General features: G+C 46.6%; 1 protein-coding gene across 13 annotated transcripts in view; it reads left to right on the forward strand.

The window, feature by feature from the left end:
- The first annotated feature begins 640 nt into the window (after nt 1–640).
- The window catches only part of r3hdm2 (R3H domain containing 2), a 269,089-nt gene continuing 251,804 nt past the window's right edge, over nt 641–17,925 (forward strand). For 7 of the 13 annotated variants that reach the window (XM_085972623.1, XM_085972633.1, XM_085972622.1 and 4 more), the window contains exon 1: nt 644–953. The gene's annotated coding sequence lies outside the window, so the exon portion shown is untranslated. Of the gene's footprint in view, nt 954–17,925 lie in introns of all 13 variants that reach the window. The other 6 variants (XM_085972624.1, XM_085972629.1, XM_085972626.1 and 3 more) reach the window with 4 other exon arrangements.

Consider the following 17,925-nt stretch of genomic DNA (forward strand, 5'->3'; position numbering starts at 1 on the left):
TGACCACAGTCACAGAGGATGTCATTTGTGACTTTGATAAGGGCCGTTCCAATGCTGTGGCAGGCACGGAAACCTGTTTGGAAGAGGGTCCAAATATGGAGTTGTGGGAAAGATGGGCACGGATTTGAGGGAGTGCTGCACTGTCAGTAGGTGGCGTCTTTCAGATAAGACATTAAACTGAGGCCCTGCCTGCCCTCTCCAGTGGATGTAAAAGATCTCACGGCATGATTTGAAGAAGAGCAGGGGTGTTCTCTGGTGTACTGGCCAATATTTATCCCTCAATCGACATCATGAAAACCGATGATTTGGTCATTTATCACATTGCAGTTTGTGGGAGCTTGCTGTGCGCAAATTGGCTGCTGTGTTTCCCACATTACAACAGTGACTACACTTCAAAAGTACTTCATTGGCTGTAAAGTGCTTTGGGATGAACTGAGGTTGTGAAAGGCGCTATAGAAATGCAAGTCTTTCTTTCCCTCCTTAAAGGGGACGAGGAATCATGAAGTATCTGCTGTGGTTTTGGAAATGTGCGGTGCAGGGCCATATTTCTGCAGAGGGCGTCATGGCAGAGCAGCTCCAGGCCGCACGGTCTCTACGCACAAACCAGTGACGTCACAAGCACGGAGCACCTGTTGACGTCACTGAGTGGGCAGGAAGGTGTGACGCAGCACGCAGGCGCCGGAGCCGGCGAGATTATTTTCTTTCTTTTTCTCTTTTTTAATTTCTCCGCAGTTTGGTTTTCTTTCTCCTTTCCCGGGTTGTGTTTTTTTTTCTCCCCTTTCCCCACCCCCCCCCTTCTCCTCCTCCTTCCTCCCCGCCCTCTCTCTCCAGTCCTCGAAAGGCGAACCTTTTGTTTCGTTTTCTGGGTCGGCAACGGACGGTTTGCGGTGCGAGCGCCGAGCGCGGAGTTTTTTCCTTGAGGCGTCGGCCTGAAAACCCCCGAGTGTGAGGCGGTGAGTGGGAGCCCCGTGCGGGAGGCCTTCAGCGGGCGGGCAGGGGGCGGGGACACTGCAACGGCGGACGGCCGTGGTTTGTGGGGGGGGGGAAGCTGCTCAATCACTTGGGGGGCATGTTCCTCATTAACCAGTCAAATGAAGTTTTAGCCCGTGTACTTCCATTGGTCTCTTGGGTTTTTTGGGGGGTGGGTCTCTTTTTTTAGGGCTTTACATTGTTATTTTATGCCAGACACAGGAATGGTCAGAGTCCAGAACCAGGGGTCACAGTCTTGGGGATAAGGGGTAAGCCATTTAGGACAGAGATGAGGAGGAATTTCTTCACCCAGAGAGTGGTGAACCTGTGGAATTCTCTACATAGAAACATAGAAGATAGGAGCAGGAGTCGGCCATTCAGCCCCTCGAGCCTGCTCCGCCATTTAATGAGATCATGGCTGATCATCCAAATTCAGTACCCGGTCCCTGCCTTCTCCCCATATCCCTTGATCCCTTTAGCCTTAAGAAATACATCCAACTCCTTCTTGAGTATATTTAATGAATTGGCCTCCACCGCCTTCTGTGGTAGAGAATTCCACAGGTTCACCACTCTCTGGGTGAAGAAATTCCTCCTCATTTCTGTCCTAAATGACTTACCCCTTATCCTTAGACTGTGACCCCTGGTTCTGGACTCCCTGCCATCGGGAACATCCTTCCTGCATCTAGTCTGTCTAGTCCTGTTAGAATTTTATAAGTTTCAATGAGATCCCCTCTCATACCACAGAAGGCAGTGGAGGCCAATTCGTTAAATATATTCAAGAAGGAGTTAGATATATTTCTTGGGGCTGGGGGGATCGGGGGATGTGGGGGGAGGGCAGGAGCAGGGTGCTGAATTTGGATGATCAGCCATGATCTCATTGAATGGCGGAGCGGGCTCGAGGGGCCGAATGGCCTACTCCTGCTCCTATCTTCGATGTTTCTATGAGCCCCAATGGTGATTTCCCCCCCCCATCAACTTTTCCTTGATGTCTTCAAGCACCAGGACCTTCAAAAGAACAACAGAAAATGCTGGAAAAACATTATCAAGGGTTTTGACCCGAAACATTGACTCTTAATTTCTCTCCACGGATGTTGCCTGGCCTGCTGAGTTTTTCCAGCATTTTCTGTCGTTATTTCGGATTTCCAGCATCTGCAGTATTTTGCTATAGGACCTTCAAAAGGTTCGGCTTGGGATCTGTCTTGGGAAGTGCTGGGAGGTGGATGTTCATGTGCTTAATTGCTTAATGGGGGGTGGTTAAGCCTGTTGGTCACGCGTGTAGGTGGCATGCGCATTTGCCTGGGTAGCACGCGTATTTGCCCGGGTAACATGCTGGTCGACATCCTGAACCGACCTCGGCTCACTCCGACACGGAAGGTTAAGGGTTCCTGTCAAAAGCCTGGTCTGTCTCCCGAAATATCAATTCTCTTGAGCGGTATGAATTCTGCGATCAAGCTTTCCCTTTCCCAGGAATGATCGAGATTGATTGGTATCATTAGTCAACAACTCCATTATCGTTGTATCATGCGAATACCAGGATGGGAGAAAGCGAACTAGGTGGACCGTGGTCTTTTTTCGTCTAGCAATTTCTACGTGCTGACGAATGGATCTGTGTCCTTGCCCAAGAAACATGTGGAATGGCCAGTGATGGTTCTCCAAAGTTCCATGGTTACTAAGAGCCAGGGCCTGAGGCATGGCTCTGCTCATTGAAAGAAAAAGGTTGCGTTTATCGAGTACCTCTCGTATCCTCTGGACATCCAGAAGCTCTTGACAGCTAATGAAGTATTTTTGAAGTGTAGTCATTGATGTAATGTGGAAAACCGCGGCAGCCAATTTGCGTACAGCAAGGCCCCACAAACAGCAATGAGATAAGCTTCAGCTTTTCCACAGTTGCTAAGGACCACATTGTGAAGGGGCAGTGGGGGATTTGGTCTTTCAGCCACAAAAACCCTGAGGGAATCATTACCCTCGAGTGCTGCTAAGCCATATCGCATTCAGAGGTGTTCACATTTGAGATGGTGACTGAACATAGGAACAGGAGTAGGTCTTTCTCGTCCTCCTTCAGTGACAGCAAATGGCCCATTCAGGTCAAGCTTGTGGCATACAAGACGTATAACATACAAGCGGTTCTTCTTCATGGTTCAGAGCTCCTAGCCGTGCACCGAAAGGACTTCCTTCGGTCGTACGTGCAAGATACAGGATCAAACTGAAGTGGATTTGTGAAGAGGAGAGGTTGTTGCGAGGATGGTGGGTTATGGCCAACACTGAGCAGGCATGCATCTTTGCCAAAGTCCTTTTCATAAACCGCTGGATTAAGTATTTGTTGACTAGGTTATCCTGGTGCATGGCATTGGACTTGATGTCTAGAGCATCACGACAGCTGGCATGTCCGCAAAGGTCCTTCCACCATACACAAGTCAATTGTTCATTAAGTAGCTGATGAGAAATCCGAGGGTTAGGATAAGAACTGCTGAGAGGCTGACTGTCTGAATGTGCTCATATATCCAGGGCTTGGAACCTCCCTTACGTAGTAGCTGCTGAAGGTGGCAGGACATATTGAGAGAGTCGTTAGCAAAGCATATGGGATCTTGGGTTTCATGAATAGAGGTATTGAGTACAAAAGTAGAGAAGTTATGCTGAACCTTTATAAAGCGCTGGTTAGGCCACAACTGGAGTATTGCGTCCAGTTCTGGTCACCACACTTTAGAAAGGATGTGAAGACCCTTGAGAGGGTGCAGGGGAGATTTACCAGAGTGGTTCCGGGGATGGGGGATCTTAGCTACAAGGACAGGTTGGAGAAGCTGGATTTGTTTTCATTAGAGCAAAGGAGGTTGAGGGGTGATTTGATAGAGGTGTACAAGCTAATGACAGGTTTGGATAGGCTAGACGGGGAAAGGCTGTTCCCACTAGTTGATGGTACAAGGACACAGATTTAAGGTTTTGGGCAAGAGATACAGGGGGGATGTGAGGAAAAACTTTTTTACGCAGCGAGTGGTGAGGACCTGGAACTCGCTGCCGACGGAAGTGGTGGAAGCGGAGATCAATGTTTTCAAGGGGAGACTGGATAGGCACTTGAGGGAAATAAACTTGCAGGGCTACGGGGATAGAGCGGGGGAATGGGACTGACTGGATTGCTCTACAGAGAGCTGGCGTGGACTCGATGGGCCGAATGGCCTCCTTCTGTGCCGTTATGTCTAATTTGTGGATGCACTGTTTGATGGAATGTGGTGTGCGCCCATGCTATGGTCAAGATTTTTTTAAATATTTGTTCTTGGGATGTGGGTGATACTGGCGAGACTGTATTTGATGTCCATCCCTAGTTGTGTTGAGAAGCTGCTGGGCCTTCCTGAACTGCTGCCCTCCTGTTTTTTGGTGTGTTGTGCTGCTCAGAAGGAGCTCCTGTTGTCTGCCTATCAAGGTCTTAAACCTGCACTTGTTGCCCAATGACAAGCTCGTGTCTGTTGTATTTTTCTGTTGGGGGCGGGTGTGGGGGAGAGAAAGAGTTGGCATTGTCTTTTTGGGGTCAAGTTGGTTTCAAGATAGCATGCCATTGGTGCTGGTAGATTTGAACTGAGTCGGTCCGCTGTGGCAGATTCAGTAATCGAGTTCTTCAGTTAGGCAGAGCTGCACTAGTCCAGGCTTGACCACCTGATGGGTAGACTTGTCACTGGGGGCTGGGATTTTCCCAGATAACACTGTAACTCCACCCTAATGGGTAGGGTGGTCCTAGCTGGGCAAACAGTGGGAGACTTGCAAGTGGTCTGTGCTGGTGAGCTGCCTGGTTCTAGCTGTTTGAACTCAGACAGACATACCCTTATGCATATTTTGGGATCACTGAGCCTTTGCTCTGCCAACCTGCACCTAAGCTCTATGGGCTCAGGTAAATGGGGTGTGGGACGAGAGGCGAGTGTGCTCTTCATATCAGACATGCAGAAATAACTTGTATGCACTTAGTAGTTTGGTTGGGTCTCCAATGCCAGGTTGACCCAAACTAAACCTACGGGGCCTCACTGCCGGCAGTGTAAATTCGCTGCAAGCATTCAAATGGGGACTAGACGAGTTCCTGAGAGTGACCAACATAACTGTGTCAAAGGTAGGTGGGTCATTAGGGGACGTGCCATCCGATTACTGTGGTCTCTTGGGTTTGATGATCTTTACTGGTCCTTTTTTTGTGTATTTTGCCATCTTCAGCACCAAAGGAAACAAACCTTTCTCTTAATAAACACTGAAAATGTTGGATGGGCCAGTGCAGAGGGAGCTTCACTATCTAACCCGTGCTGTACCTGTCCTGGGAGTGTTTGATGGGACAGTGTAGCGGGAGCTTTACTCTGTATCTAACCCGTGCTGTACCTGCCCTGTGAGTGTTTGATGGGACAGTGTAGAGGGAGCTTTACTCTGTATCTAACCCGTGCTGTACCTGCCCTGGGAGTGTTTGATGGGACAGTGTAGAGGGAGCTTTACTCTGTATCTAACCCGTGCTGTACCTGCCCTGTGAGTGTTTGATGGGACAGTGTAGAGGGAGCTTTACTCTGTATCTAACCCGTGCTGTCCCTGTCCTGGGAGTGTTTGATGGGACAGTGTAGAGGGAGCTTTACTCTGTATCTAACCCGTGCTGTACCTGCCCTGGGAGTGTTTGATGGGACAGTGTAGAGGGAGCTTTACTCTGTATCTAACCCGTGCTGTACCTGCCCTGGGAATGTTTGATGGGGACAGTGTAGAGGGAGCTTTACTCTGTATCTAACCCGTGCTGTACCTGTCCTGGGAGTGTTTGATGGGACAGTGTAGTGTGAGCTTTACTCTGTATCTAACCCGTGCTGTTCCTGCCCTGGGAGAGTTTGATGGGACAGTGTAGAGGGAGCTTTACTCTGTATCTAACCCGTGCTGTACCTGTCCTGGGAGTGTTTGATGGGACAGTGTAGAGGGAGCTTTACTCTGTATCTAACCCGTGCTGTACCTGCCCTGGGAGTGTTTGATGGGGACAGTGTAGAGGGAGCTTTACTCTGTATCTAACCCGTGCTGTACCTGTCCTGGGAGTGTTTGATGGGACAGTGTAGAGGGAGCTTTACTCTGTATCTAACCCGTGCTGTACCTGCCCTGGGACTGTTTGATGGGACAGTGTAGAGGGAGCTTTACTCTGTATCTAACCCGTGCTGTACCTGCCCTGGGAGTGTTTGATGGGGACAGTGTAGAGGGAGCTTTACTCTGTATCTAACCCGTGCTGTACCTGCCCTGGGAGTGTTTGATGGGGACAGTGTAGAGGGAGCTTTACTCTGTATCTAACCCGTGCTGTACCTGTCCTGGGAGTGTTTGATGGGACAGTGTAGAGGGAGCTTTACTCTGTATCTAACCCGTGCTGTACCTGCCCTGGGACTGTTTGATGGGACAGTGTAGAGGGAGCTTTACTCTGTATCTAACCCGTGCTGTACCTGCCCTGGGAGTGTTTGATGATAACACTGGGTGTGCAAAATGGAAAATGTTTTATTTCTTACCACTGAAATCCCTTAATTTGAGAACAAAAATGTATCAAAAGCAGAAGGATTTTCCAGACGTTCAATCTTTCAACATGTACTTGGCGTGGGGAGGGGCTTGCGTATATTGTGAGCCACGGTGCTTCTACAAAATGTCGACTGAGTCCCGGCTCCCTAATTTGAATCCGAGATGAGAAGTCTATCAAAAGCAGGCGCCGCCCCCCCCCCCCCCCTGCCTTTCTTTGAGCCTGGGTGGCAACGCTTAGGTAACTACAGAGGATAGACTGTATTATTGATTGGTTCTGCTAATGATAAAGAAGAGCTCATTTCAAATCCTGCATTAAAGAAAGTCTCTTTCAGCCAAAGGGCCCGGAACGCTGTCCAGTAAACGATCCACCGAAGGTCCTGTGGTTTGACGTTATTTGAAGCCCTCAGTTCGGTTACAGTCATGTGATCACTGGCAGGTGGATGTCCTTGTTACGTTTAGTTGAGATTCTTATCACTAATGAATTCTATGAAAAATAATGATGCTTTCTGGAAACTCAACTGAGATTGATCCCGGGTCTGGCAAGACGGTGCTATCTGCTAGCCTTGCTGTCGAGTCTATTATAAAGTTCTTAAATGGTTGAAAAATTGGAGATCCGTTCTGCCTTAATTACAAGAGATATCCTAATTTTTCTTCCCAAAAATGTAGAAATGGATCAGTTACTATAATGAGAGAAGGAGCTGTGATAGAATCTTCCCATTTCACAGAAACGGTTGGTCGGTCCTTTTGCGGGCGTCAGGACTGGTGTCAGCTGAGCTTTTTTGACTTGGTTCTTGTACCGTGTTGAGGTGCATGTCGAACTGTCGATGTTCCAAATTCCGAAATCAGAATCGAGATTGATGCCAGTCCAGTTACACAAATGACTATCCAGTTACCAGCTTTTATCACTTAATGGTCTATGCGATTGTCTTTTAAATATTTAACATTGGCCGTAACAGAAGTTGTGAAATCTATCGCCATGAAATAGGAATTTTATTTCCATGAGTGAGGGTGACTGGAAAACTCACACTTCACAAATAAACCTCACAAGTTAAAATGAAAATTGTTCAGGGGTGGGGTTATTCAGCTTGCTGTTTTAGCTGTTAAAGTGCCAATATCACCATTGAAATATAATTGGGAACGCTGTCAACATGGGAAGCAGTGGCTTAATTCCACCTTCGCACTATCACCCGTCTCCGCCCTTGCCTCAGTCCATCTGCTGCTGAAACCCTCATCCATGCATTTGTTACCTTCAGATCAGCAGGTCATTATTATTCCAACGCTCTCCTGGCCGGCCTCCTCTCCTCCACCCTCCGTAAACTTGAGTTCATCCAAAACTCTGCCCATATCCTGACACGCACCAAGTCCCATTTACCCATTGCCCTTGCGCTCGCCGTCCTACTTTGGCTCCCGGTTAAACAATGCCTCCATTTTAAAATTCACAATTTGTGTTTAAATCCCTCCATGGCCTCACCCCTCCCTATCTCTATAACCTCCTCCAGCCCTACAACCTTCTGAGATCTCTGCTTTCCTTCAATTCTGGCCTCTTGTGCATCCCTGATTTCTTTCGCCACGCCATTGGTGGCCGGGCCTTCAGCTGTCTTAAGTCCTAAGCTCTGGAATTCCCTCCCTAAACCTCTCCGCCTCTCTACACCTCTCTCCTCCTTTAAGATGCTCCTCAAAACCTTCCTCTTTGACCAAGCTTTTGGTGACCGGTTCTAATATCTCCTTATGTGGCTCGGTGTCAAATTTTGTTTTATAATGCTCTTGTGAAGGGCCTTGGGATGGTTTACTATGTTAAAGATGCTATATGAATGCAATTTATTGTTGTTAATTCATAACAGTAAAAATGGAGTTTAGAAAGATGATTGTGCAGGCCACAACATAAACATTGTGTGCCAGCAACTATTCCCCAATACCCAGTATTGACTATACCAATAAAAGATATGAAATCTGATTTAAAAACACATAAAATCATGCCAAAACAATCAAGATTCATAGATCCCTCTGTGCCAAGAGCAGGTTAAGGAAGGAGTATCCAATTAGGCTGTGCTGTGTCAAAGTATATCTACTGTTTTCACTGAGCTGTGAGTGATCAGCACAAGTTGTATTTTATTCCAAACCATAGGGCAGGACATTCTGGCCATTGGCTGGTGGTCTCCAGAATCAGTGAAACCCAGATATCTCCCTGCCCAACTAGTCGCTGCCGGCATTGGATGTGGAAAAGGCAACACATCTTGCCAGGCCTAGAATGTAGCTCAAACTAACCAATGAGATTGAAGTGGGCCAGATGTACTGGATTGCATAGGAAGAGGTGTGCTACTAGCAGCACTCCTGCTCCCGCATCACTTCCTGGTGGCCCAGGACATAGCCATCCTTTCAGGTGTATCTGAGTGAAATCGTATGAAAATAAGCAGTTTGGCATTTCATCGACCTACCACCATGCACCATAATGGACTAGTTGGAGGCACTTGAGCCTGTCACAAAACATGGTAAAACTGTCAGTCCAACTAACTGAACACCGCTCTAGGAATATGAGCTGGCAACATTTGGAACTGGTATAACAAGTTTACAAAACCAAAAATTAGTGAATTGAATTAAGGATTCAGTCTGTTCAGTCAGCAGGGTGCCTAATTTGACTCTAGGCTACACAAGAACTTCCTTAGCCCTCTTTTGTCCATGTTTGGACCAAGGCTGTACTGAGGTCTGGAGCCGAGTGTTCCTGGCGGAACCCAAACTGAGCAGGTGGTGAGTAAGTGCTGCTTGATAGCACTGTTGACGACACCTTCCATCACTTTGCTGATGATTGAGAGTAGACTGATGGGGCGGTAATTGGCCGGATTGGATTTGTCCTGCTTTTTTTGGACAGGACATACCTGGGCAGTTTTCCATATTGTCGGATAGATGCCAGTGTTGCAGCTGTACTGGAACAGCTTGGTTAGAGGCGTGGCTAGTTCTGGAGCACAAGTCTTCAGCACGATAGCCAGGATGTTGTCGGGGCCCACAGCCTTTGCTGTGTCCAGTGCGCTCAGCCGTTTCTTGATATCACGTGGAATGAATCGAATTGGCAGAAGACTGGCTTCTGTGATGGTGGGGACCGCAGGAGGAAGCTGATATGGATCATCCACTCGGCAGTTCTCGCTGAAGATGGTTGCAAACGCTTCAGCTTTGTCTTTTGCACTCACGTGCTGGGCTCCACCATCATTGAAGATGGGGATATTCATGGGGCCTCCTCCTCTCGTTAGTTGTTTAATGGTCCACCACCATTTACGACTGGATGTGGCAGGACTGCAGAGCTTTGATCTGATTCGTTGGTTGTGGGATCGCTTAGCTCTGTCTATAGCATGCTGCTTCTGCTGTTTAGCATGCATGTAGTCCTGTGTTGCAGCTTCCCCAGGTTGGCAGCTCATTTTTAGGTACGCCTGGTGCTGCTCCTGGCATGCTCTTCTACACTCCTTATTGAACCAGGGTTGGTCCCCTGGCTTGATGGTAATGGTAGTGTGAGCGATATGCAGGGCCATGAGGTTACAGATTGTGGTGGAATACAAATCTGCTGCTGCTGATGGCCCACAGCACCTCATGGATGCCCAGTTTTGAGCTGCTAGATCTGTTCTGAATCTATCCCATTTAGCACGGTGGTAGTGCCACACAACACGATGGAGGGTGTCCTCAGTGTGAAGACGGGACTTCGTGTCCACAATGACTGTGCGCTGGTCACTGCTACCAGTGCTGTCATGGACAGGTGCATCTGCGACAGGTAGAATGGTGAGGACGAGGTCAAGTAGGTTTTTCCCTCGTGTTGGTTCTCTCACCACCTGTCGCAGGCCCAGACTGGCAGTTATCTCCTTCAGGACTCGGCCAGTGGTGGTGCTACCGAGCCACTCCTGGTGATGGACATGTCCCCCACCCAGAGTACATTCTGTGCCCTTGCTACTCTCAGTGCTTCTTCCAAGTGGTGTTGAACATGGAGGAGTACTGATTCATCAGCTGAGGGAGGGCGGTTGGTGGTAATGAGCAGGAGGTTTTCTTGCCCGTGCTTGACCTGAAGCCATGAGACTTCATGGGGTCCGGAGTCAATGTTGAGAACTCCCAGGGCCACTCCCTCCCTCGCCGCCACCCCTGGTGGGTCTGTCCTGTCAGTGGGATGGGACATCGTCATACTCACAGAATTATACCTTTCATCCAATGTCAGGCTGTTGCTTGACTCGTCTGTGGGACAGTTCTCCCAATTTTGGCACCAGATGTTAGTGAGGAGGACTTTACAGGATCGACTGGGCTGTTTTCGTGTCCGAAGCCGGTGCCTGGGTCGATGCTGGGTGGTCCGTTCGGTTTTATTCTTCTTGCTTTTTGTAGCGGTTTGTTACAACTGAGTGACTTGCTCGGCCATTTCAGAGGGCAGTTAAGAGTCAACCGGATTGGAGTGGGAAACTGGAGTCACATATAGGCCAGACCAGGTAAGGACAGCAGATTTCCTTCGCTAAAGGACATTTGTGAATCGGATGCTTTTTTTTGACAATCTGATAGTTTCATGGTCACCATTATTGATACTAGCTTTTTATTCCAGATTTATTTAATTCACTGAATTTAAATTCTCCAGCTGCTGTGGTGGGATGTGAACTTCGGATCATTAGTCCAGGTCGCTGGATTGCTAGCCCAGTGACATTACCACTATGCTACTGTTCATTATTTCCTGCTTTACCTTGTCTTCTTTGCTATTTCTTTCAAACTTGGTGTCCTACATTATGGCCCTTGGCTTTCACATAATTTCCCAAAAAAAAGTCTGTAAAGCCCCGTGATCCATACAATCTCGTACCTAGATGGATAATCATATTTTCCACTGCAAACCATCACGCATGGAAAGGTGGCTACAGGATTGGCAATGTAGGGAGACATGTTATCTGTAGTTGGAAAGATTTTGCATTGGGATCCTGCTAGCAGAGTGAAAACATTGCCAAAGTTCATTTGCTTCTGACACTCCCTGAAGGAATTCCCACTTCCCTGTGTCAAATGCCTTTCCTGTATCTAGGGGAAGCATTGACCAATAATTAAGAACATGGGTATTGTGAGGTCCATTCAGTTCCCCTTCTACCATCCTGGTGGTTGTGTGATACAACAGTAATTGAGTTCTTGACTAATCACAGCAATCAGTCTTTACAGTTAGTCCACAACAGACCCAGACATGAAGTGAGGAAAACCTCAGTGCTGGAAACCTTTGGGAGCCATTGGCCCAAAGTCACCTGTTCCCCTCAAGTATGCTACTTTTGCCATATGTCATGCCTCAAATTACTGGTATACCATACAAATGGCCAACATTGAGTGAGTGCCTTCCACAGATCGAACCAGTTTGACCACGATGAACTCATTTAGTGACGATTTGTACAAGCAAATCCCCAAGACCTTGGTCATAGATTTAGTGTCACAATTCAAGAGAAGTTGGTTCATAAAAGGCATGCTGAACGTAGTCTTTGCCCTTTTTATGGGCAAGGCTGGCTCATGCTGTGTGTTGGGATTGGATGCCATGACTGCTGTACTGCAAATTCCGTTTAGACGCAACCGTGCCATTTGACGGGCTGTTCTTGCACAAGTTTGTTGGGAAAACCATGGGCCTGTAAAGAATTGATACTCCGACATTGTTTGTGCTGAAATTGGGGACCCTAATCACGATCTATTCTTATCCTTCAGTCTTCGCGGGGCAATGAGTCCAGGTAACTATGAATAAAGTTCATAGAAACAACTGACTCTGACTTGTAGAGAGCAGAATAAAACTGTTTCAAGGTGTTCTTGACTTCTCCAGTCTTCTTCACAAATAAGCCACCCTGATGATGTACCATCAGAATCGGTCCACCAGCATGCCTGCTTGCAGAAAGTACACGTGAGTATCTTGTCTAATTTAAGACCATGTTTACCGTACCAAGCATTGGTGAATTAGATAAGGTACGCAGCTTGTTCAGTCACTCGGGTGTCTCATTTGACCCCAGCCTGCACGAGAGCTTCACTGACCCATGTATGTTCTTCTTATGAACTGCCTCCGATTAACCAGGAGGTCTTTCAAATGTTTCTGGGATGCCAGAACTTCCTGGAGATATATGTGATGAGGTCATCTCCAAGATTTGATGTTTCCCAAACTAAAATTGGGAATATGCTGGGGGTGTATCTAGTTTCTAAGAAATGTCAGTAATCCGTGGATACGAGCAATAGGTTTGATCTCCGAGCAGAAAGATACGCCAATAATTCATCATCTCAGTAAGACCAGAAATAGGCAAACCAGGATTGTTGGAACATGATCAAACAGCACAAATCATGCCAATAACATAGCCACTAAAACCATGCTCATTGTACCGAGCATGGTGAATTGGATCAGACTCTGTTCAGTCAGCGGGATGTCTAATCTGCTTCCAGTGTGCAGAATGGCTTCCTTGACCATCTGGTACAATTTGGGCCTTCTCCCATCTCTCTCTCTCTCCATGTTCACGGCAAATTGCAGGTTACAGAGGCAAAGCTGCAATCCCTATGAGCTAAAGCTTACCACTTAGTGTGCAGTGAACAGAAGGAGTGTGCCCCAGGAATAACAATTGTCCTTGTACTGTTGGGTGTTGCACCAGAAGTCGTAGGATGTCCACAGTAATCCCTGCAATAAGTGGCAAAACACCACACTGTCAGTTCAAGCATTCTTTAACTGTATCTTCTGATAGTTATTGCACAGAACACACTTGCCTCCACAGAATTCTCTCACTGCCATGATGTGGAAAATACAGTTAAGCTGAGCAAACTGAACAACCTAGAGCTGCTGCCCAGATATAGCCCTTGCTACCAATAGAGGCCAGCTTCTTTGAAGGGCCCCCCCCCCATTAAAGAAGTCCTGTTGTTTCACGGGTGTTAATCCTGAGACGTCGGCTATTATAGATCACGACTCTGCCTCCTCTTAAAGGCAAACTTACATATATTATGATTCATGAGTCTGCGGCATTTGGCCAAACCGTTTGGACCTGAAGAGGATCTGTTTACTGACTATGATGTTAAAGGGCAGATTGGCCTCCTTTGAACACCATAGACAACTTCAGAGAGCGAGTGTGCATTGCTGACACATGGACACCAATACAAAGGAGGTTATTTCAGAGCGCAAGTAAAGGAGTTGCATTTAAATACATTTGCCTAACTAAAAGTCCATATGAAACGAAACAATGCAGAAATATATTATGATGCAGAATTGAGCCTGAGTCTGTCGCATCTTCCTTGCAGTGAGCCAGATACTTAAGGAAAAATTTGTGGATTTTTTTTTTTTTTTTTGAGTAAATGTTATGAGGATTTCTTAGAGGCAGGGTGGAGCTTCTGTGAAATGTGCATCAGTTGAAAACGATGGGTCGAGCTTGGATTGCGTTACGATGGATGGATGTGCCAAACTGGCTGGTAATTTATCCAGGAAGGGTCTGATTGCCATGTCATCTGGACTCAATGAGCCCACTGGACAGGCAGCTGCTAAAGCAGTCCATAATCCCTTTTACACTCTATCATTGGCCCTCATCAAAGACCAAATGCAGGTAGCAGTCATATCTTGGGACTCGAAGGGGAGATGGGTGTACATCATCGAGCAAGATCCATGGCTTTTGGCATTTTGCTTTGCAACTATCCTTTGATGGTTGGTGTATTTTTGGTGGATAGGTGAGTGGTTGCTGCAAGCTTTTACATAAGAATTGGAGCAGGAGTCGGCCATTCGGCCCTTCAAGCCTGCTCCGCCATTCAATAAGATCAGATCATGGCTAATCTTCTACCTCAACTCCTCCTACCTGCACTATCCCTTAATATCCAAATATCTATCGATCTCTGTCTTGAATATACTGAATGACTGACTGAGCATCCACAGCCCTCTGGGGTAGAGAATTTCAAAGATTCACAACCCTTTGAGTGAAGAAATTTCTCCTCATCTCAGTCCTAAATGGCCGACTCCTTTTATGGTGCATGGCAGAGCTTGGAGACTATTTCAGGAATAGCTCTGAAGAGCACGACTTCTTCCAAGAGTGCTCCTTGCTCAGCCATAAGGCTATAACAGAGCCGAGTACAACAAGAGCCTTTGATTTTGCCATGTCTTCAGGTTTCCAAGGCATCTTGGCAATGATTGGCTGAATTTCTCAGCCATCGGGGTCCCTTATGAGGTGCTGTCTGGAGAAGTTTACAATGGAATGGGGAGCAGTCCATGCAAATAGATGGGTCATAGAACCTGTTGAGCAGGGCTGTCCTCATCATTTTATAAGCATGCTCCTAAGGTTTTACGCAGTAATCTGATTGGCAGCCTTGCCTACTGAGGTTGACAAACTGGATGTAATCAAAAAAGTTTATCCTGACCGGGAGAGAACAGACTTCTACTCCAGATATCTAGCAGTTCCCAACACAGGTAGCGGGTGTCCACCAGCACTGGACCTCCAAGTACTGAAATAGTTCCTCAAATGAGAAAAGTTGAAGGGTGGTATGTCCAGGGGAATGGTGAGCATTCATAGACCTAGAAGATACCTACTTCCATTTGCTACACAGGAGTGTTGTTGACATTTTTTCTGGTTCAAAGCAATCTATTTTGGCCTTTCCTTGACACCTCGGGTTTTGTAAAGTGCCTGTCAATGGTCACATCGCGATCAGTTTGCAGTATCTTCCTGTTTATCCGACTCATTGAAGGTCTATCGATTCTGTTGCCATGGCCGTGTGGCAGATACTGTGTGTAGTCCAGGAGCTGGGCTTTGCATAATCAGTAAAAATCCTTTTTTTACTGTTTTTTTTTGTTCCATCATAAATTCTTGTGTTTGCTCAGGTGTTGGATAAGTGAAAATTGATTTCCATCCATATTTGCCTAACATTCCCTGTCCCGAAAATGTCTCTTTTCCTACCTATAATTGGGTCCAACAATGTGCGCACATTGCATCCGTGACGTCAGAACGCACATTGCTTGCTGTGCGTGTAATGCGGACATCCCCAATCTGATGCCTTTGTATCTGTGCAGCCAATTTCCTGCACGAAAGAAACTGAGACTTTGCATTTTGTAGTTTTTGAAGGGCCTCTGGATATTTCAAATTTGAAATTCTGAATACACTTTGCGGGTGATGTGAGAAAAGAGCTGGTTAGCTTAAGGCCCATTCAAACCATGTTTGGCCTCAAATAGCCACTTGTCTTCACTGCCATTATGGTGATCAGACACACAAATCATAGTGTTCACCCCAGATTTTCCTGCTTTAGGTTGAATATCATGCATATGTTATCCTGGTATAAAATAAACCACATTTTTAAGATTCATGGTTTGTGCTCCCTATTACAGGAAACTTTCTGGTATCCGGCACTGACGGGACCGAGCTGGTGCCGTCCCATCAAAACTGCCGTAGAAACCAGCGCTAATGTTAAAACATACGGAGCTTTTGAGCTCCGTGTGAATCAACAAACCCTGTTGCTTAGCAACTGCTTCAAAACAGTCGGCCGCAGCTTAAAAGCGTCTCTGTAGCTAAGCAACAGCTTCAGCTAGACCTTGCAGAGCCTGACTGGGGGAAAAAAACGCGACGAGAAGTAAAAAAACTTATAGGAAACGGCTCCTGAATTTTGCCGGTAGATAGAGCTTTCCGGATATTTAACCTCCGGTTAAACGAAAGTTTCCTGTACTTTGAAATTTATTGTAATGATGATGCTTTCATGTAACCTTTGTCTTTGGGTCTTACTTGGAGAATACACACTTGCCAGAACTTTGAAGAGAGCCAATGAGCCCTATGAAGGCAGTGTCTGTGAGCTGTTAATCATTCTGGGTTGTCACTTGACTTAACTCTGCCATTTTTCAGTCCCTTGCCGATTTTCTTGAGTTTCAGCGGTGCTCGAAATAAAAGCTGACTTGTACTGATTTTCTTCAATTACCCTGAGGTTTTTTGGGCTCTGCTTTTTCTCTCCCTGAGTTTTGAAGCTAGAAATGGAACCTGCAGAACACCTGAGAAAACGGCAGCTTTTAAATTGGCAATAGAAAACGACTTTAATGATCCTTGATTTTATAGTTCATCCCAAAATGTTTCTGTTGCCATGCATTGTGGTAGTGTAGTGGTTATGTTACTGGACTAGTAAGCTATAAGAACATATGAATTAGGAGCAGGAGTAGGCCACATGGTCCCTCGAGCCTGCTCCGCCATTCAATAAGATCATGGCTGATCTTCGACCTCAACTCCACTTTCACGCCCGATCCCCATATCCCTTGATTCCCCTAGAGTCCAAAAATCTATCGATCTCAGCCTTGAATATACTTTGCATTATTAGTCCAGCCATAGGTCTGGACTAATAATCCAGAGAACGTGAGTTCAGTCCTGCCATGGCAGTTTGAGAATTTGAATTTGAATTCAGTTTTAAAAATCTGGAAATAAAAAGCTGGTATCAGTAAAAGTGACTTTAAAGCTGTCGGATTCACTAATGTCGTTGAGGGAAGGAAACCTGCCATCCGTAGGTAGTCACAAGAACAATGTCCTGCAGTAGACTTCCTTATGACAATTGACAGTGGGAACAGATGGGGCATTAGGATGGGGCTCAGGGCAGAATAGTCCCACTTGGAGTGGAGGGTGATAATGGAACATTTCCAGACTGTAGTATAGGGAAAAATTGGTAGGGCGGACAATAATGCAGTACTCCACTGTGTCAACAAGACTCTCGAACAGTACCCATGGATTGGAGGGTAGCTAATGTAACCCCACTATTTAAAAAAAAAGGTGGTAGAGAGAAAACGGGGAATTATAGACCGGTAAGCCTGACATCGGTAGCGGGGAAAATACTAGAGTCCATTATAAAAGATGTAACAGCAGAGCACTTGGAAAACAGTGACAGGATCGGACAAAGTCAACATGGATTTACAAAAGGTAAATCGCGCTTGACTAATCTACTGGAATTTTTTGAGGATGTAACTGGTAGAATAGATAAGGGAGAACCAGTGGATGTGGTGTATTTGGACTTTCAGAAGGCTTTCGATAAGGTCCCGCATAAGAGATTAGCATGCAAAGTTAAAGCACACGGGATTGGGGGTAAGGTACTGACTTGGATAGAGAACTGGTTGGCAGACAGGAAGCAAAGAGTTGGAATAAACGGGTCTTTTTCCGAGTGGCAGGCAGTGACTAGTGGGGTACCGCAGGGATCGGTGCTAGGACCCCAGCTATTCACAATATATATTAATGATCTAGACGAGGGAACTAGATGTAATATCTCCAAGTTTGCGGATGACACAAAGCTGGGTGGACGTGTGTGCTGTGAGGAGGATGCAGAGAAACTCCAGTATGATTTGGACAGGTTGGGTGATTGGGCAGATGCAGTATAATGTGGATAAATGCGAGGTTATCCACTTTGGTGGCAAAAACAGGAAGGCAGATTATTATCTGAACGGCAATAGATTGGGAGAAGGGGAAGTGCAACGAGACCTGGGTGTCCTTGTGCACCAGCTGCTGAAGGTAAGCATGCAGGTGCAGCAGGCGG

The sequence above is a fragment of the Somniosus microcephalus genome, chromosome 33 (genome assembly GCF_052327205.1).
Source record: "Somniosus microcephalus isolate GS21.2 chromosome 33, FLI_Smic_1.0, whole genome shotgun sequence".
In the NCBI taxonomy this organism is placed as follows: domain Eukaryota; kingdom Metazoa; phylum Chordata; class Chondrichthyes; order Squaliformes; family Somniosidae; genus Somniosus; species Somniosus microcephalus.